This window comes from Ranitomeya variabilis, chromosome 2 (genome assembly GCF_051348905.1).
Source record: "Ranitomeya variabilis isolate aRanVar5 chromosome 2, aRanVar5.hap1, whole genome shotgun sequence".
Lineage (NCBI taxonomy): Eukaryota > Metazoa > Chordata > Amphibia > Anura > Dendrobatidae > Ranitomeya > Ranitomeya variabilis.
In genome coordinates, this window is record NC_135233.1 from 1063914373 (window position 1) to 1063918868 (window position 4496).

Below are 4496 nucleotides of genomic sequence, written 5' to 3' on the forward strand. Positions count from 1 at the left end.
CACAATGACCTCATGTTCCATATATGTCTACCATCGCAAGTACCTTAAACATTACCATATTCTGGACTGCTTTTCATCTATAGGACTACAGCCACTACCTGGATGTTATGAATGTATTCATTACCTCTTCCTCCCAAATATATCCGGTAATAGACGGAAAGGTTCAGGTCACATACATATGAATTTACTTCGCTGCTCAAGTATACCTCTATCACACACTTTACTTATTCCCTTTCTTTCTCTTTGACATTACCGCAGCCAACATCTTCTATACAGTAGGTACGCCCACCGCAAACTGCACAAGCGCCGACGTTCCTCATAATCTTTGCCCTCAGTGACATTGCGCAGATGCCGACGTTGCCCGGCAACTCCCAAACAAACTTAGATCACCGCACAGCGCATGCGTCTGCAGGCCGTCCCACTTCCGGTCACCTGACCCATGAGCGCTATTTATGAGCGCTCAGCCTGCGATCTTCCAGGCGTCCCATTGCTAAGGCACGGCTGTGCCAGCACCTCTACAAACCGATCCGCATGTAAGTACACCCCTGGGTCACAAACACAACTTGCCCATTACAATTTAGTTCTTATGGTAAACTCTCTTATAGTGGCATCTGCACAACCTGGACTCTGGGCTCACACAGCCCCAGTGTCGCGCCACACCCGGGAAGGCGCACCTACTTTTTTGACCGGTGTAAGTACACTGTGATGCCACAGCTATATTTTACCCATTATGTCAGGTTACTTACCTCCATGTATTCGATTTCCCCCCCCTTTTTTTAGTGGCATCTACATTATCTTGGCTCATATAGCTCTAGGATTGCGCTTCACCAAAGGGAGCGCACTGACCATATTTGCTGGTGTAAGTATACACCTCTGTCCCTGTCATACTTTTTTCATTGTGTCACATTACTTACTTCCATATATTTAATCCCATTTTAGTGGCATCTACACAACCTGGGCTCTTACAGCTCTACTAGTGCATTTCTCCAAAGAGAGCGCACCCACCACATGCCTGGTGTAAGTATACACCTCTGTCCCCGACATATGTTGCCCATTGCGTCAGATTAATTATTTCCATGTATTGAATCCTATTTCAGTGGCTTCTACATTATTTGGGCTCAAACAGCTCTAGCATTTGTCTATAAGTGGACACACTCACTACTTGAACGGTGCAGTTTATCATCAGGGGTAATTATGCCTTTTTACTTCCTCATCACGCACCACCATTGTTATACAATCACACACTCCTCTGGCCATATTACACCTCTATCCTAGTACCCCTTCATACATGGTCCCCATAATACTACGGGGTAGCCCCCTTAAAACCGCAACATGACGTAGGACTCACTATGACTAAACTCTCACCAGGTTATCCAGATTTTGACCCAGACTGATCCAGGACGCTCGAGCATTATTCAGTGACACATTGAACACTACGGTATGTCTCTTTTCTTTTCTATAATCTGTAGCTCTTGTCTTTTTACCCATAGTCTATGAGACCTCAAATATATCTAGGAGGTCTTGTCGTTAGTACATCTATATCTCTCTCATGTCCCCTATAGATGTCCCAGTCTCATTAAAGGACCCCTTCAGAGGCCACTCTGACATGACCTCTACTCCCTACAATGCGTGATATACTGTGTATCATATATTTGTAAATATTGTAAATATTGTGTCTATACTATATGTCTTATGTATATTTGTTTTCCATCTTTTCTAGCGACACAGTGATCAAGGCCACAAGGTGGCCGAAACGTCTATACTTGTCGCCTCTTCATTTATAATAAAATACACATGATTTTGAAGCATAAATCTTGTTGCAAAGTGTGCAGTGATTAGAGACTTATATACCCTCCTGCAGGCGGACGTTGATCCGAGGTAACAGCCTCCCAGTCCAGAGAAGAGTCTTTTTGAGGAGGATTAGGAGAATAATCAGTATCAGTCACAGCTGAGACGAAACCATGCGAGTCCGTAGCACTCTCTGGCAAGGTGTTCTCAGGGAGCGCGGTAATACTGTCCCTGAGCTGGTCAGCACTACCCCTCTGCCTGGGGGGTCGCTGACGACGAATGCGCCTCTTTTTGGGGGCTCTGGTAGTTGCCCGCAGTGTCTGTTGCACGTTTTCCCCCTGCTTCCAGCAAGTCTCACTGCGGCCTGCACACTCACAACAACTGCGCTGCAGTTTCCTCTCCTCAGAGATTTCCCGCGCTTCTCTGCCCCTGCTTTCGTGCGTTTTGCTTTTTATCCTCTCCTCTCCCTGCGTCACTCTTCCTCCTGTCACATGAGCCTGACTTCCCATGCACCCCTCAAATCCGTCCCCCGGAACCCCGACTCCCGGCAACAATGGTTCCACCCGTCTGCACAGCTCACCAGGTCCCTGTCCCCTACACAGCGATACCTCATTTATATCATTTTTTTGTGTTTTGGCACTTTTATACAGTAAAAACTACTTTATATAAAAATAATTATTTTGCATCGCTTTGTTCTGACAGCTATGACCTTTTTATTTTTCTGCTGATGGAGCTTTACGGGGGCTTGTTTTTTGCAGGATAAGATGATGATCTCAGCGATACCATGATTATTTATATCCGTCTTTCTGATCGCGAGTTATTCCACTTTTTGTTCGGCGTTATGATGATAAAGCATTGTTTTTTGCCTTGTTTTTTTATGGTGTTAACTAAAGGGGTTAACTAGTGGGACAGTTTTATAGGGCGGGTCATTAGACGTGGGGATACCAAATATGTTTACTTTTATTGCTTACATTTTTTTTCTTTTAAATATTTATTTAGTGATAGAATAAATATTTTTTCATTTTTTTTTAATATTTTTACAATTATTTCAAAACATATTTTTTTTATTCATAAATATTTTTACACTGTGTCCCACTAGGGGACAATCATTTTTTTGCAAGCTGATCACTTCTATAACATGCAGACTGTCCTCAGACTACCTGACATGCACTGCAAATGACAGGATGTCTCTCAGCTCTGGAGACCCGGATGTCCTCATGACGACATCGAGTCTCCATGGCAGCGAACAAGACCCCGTGTCATGCCCCCGTGTTAGACCCTCTGCCAGCTCTGGAATGTTGTGGTCATGTTTGCTCACGGTGTGCCAGGGGTTAAAGTGCCAAAAGTGGTTCGTGACCACTCCTGGCAATTAGTGATGGGTGTCAACTGTGAGAATCTGCTGACACCCGGCTGCGATCAGCCGCGCTCCCCCTATGTTTATCCTAAATAGATAAACATATGGACAATGTAAGGTGCATGTGTTGTGCTAGATGTCATAGACATTGAACCTTGGACAAATAGATAGACATGGCATTAATATAAGGTGCAAGTGCACACAAACCTGAATAAATGGTCGCACACGCGGCAGCAAGGGACCCCGACGCGCGTTTCGCATATTGCTTCTTCAATTGGGGAGTACTGTCCATATGTTAATCTATTTAGGATCTAATGGCTAGTCAGTCAAGCACAGCACTTGCACCTTACATTTTTTTCATGTTTACTTAATTTACTTGCATAAGACTTTATTCGTGCACAACACTTCACTTGACATTCATAATTATAATTAAATACCCTTAACACTCAAATGAATTTCCTTTTCTGAATAATATTCTCTGTACAGCACTTTAGTAATGAATTATGCATACGTCCATCTTATAATTTTTTTTTCATTGGATTATAATTGTTTAATCATTTGGACAATACGTACTACAGATTGATTGAATTTTTTTGCTGTATACTTTTTCACTCAGTTTTACCTGTATGGTCCCACCGGCTTGTTTTTCATCTCTACTTTTGCTGTATGACTTTTTAAAAAATTTCCTTTCCTGTTTTTTAATTTATTACTAATATAAATTTTACCTGGCTTAGTACTTCTATTTTTCTGTATATCTTTTTTCTGATTTTCTTTGAAGTTAATCTCTATGAATTATAGCTTCCACCAATCTTTGTAGGAATTATTCATTTTACTACATAGTGTACTGGAAAACAGGAAAAAAATTCCAAGTGCAGTGAAATTGTGGAAAAAACACAATTCTGCCATTGTTTTTTGGGAATTGTTTTTACGGTGTACACTTTGTGGTAAAAGTGACCATACAATACGATTTTCCTCATCAATATGATTACAGAGATACAAAACAGTTGTTTTGTTTTATGGTGGTGAAAAAAAAAAATAAAAGTTGGCAAAATTTATTTTTGGGATTAAGTTACAATATTCTGAGGCCAGTAATACTTTTATTTTTCAGCCAATGGAGCCGTGTGATGGCTTATTTTTGCAGAGCGAGACAATATTTTCATTACAAGCATTTTGGGATAATGTGACTTTTTCATCACTTGTTACAGCTTTTTTTTGTGGAATTACGGCAACCGAAAAAACATAATTTGGTGTTCTTGAATTGTATCCATTTACAGTGTTTAACGATCGGGTCTGTTGTTTTTATATTTTGACAGATTGGACTTTTCTAAATGCGGCTATACCACATATATGCATT

The 4496-nt window shown here is 41.3% G+C and overlaps 1 long non-coding RNA gene across 1 annotated transcript; it reads left to right on the forward strand.

The window, feature by feature from the left end:
- The first annotated feature begins 939 nt into the window (after positions 1-939).
- On the forward strand, positions 940-1438 carry LOC143810193 (uncharacterized). Its single transcript, XR_013222698.1, has 3 exons — positions 940-1017; positions 1098-1188; positions 1369-1438. It is a non-coding gene; the product is annotated as an uncharacterized LOC143810193 (long non-coding RNA).
- The last annotated feature ends 3058 nt before the right edge of the window (positions 1439-4496 follow it).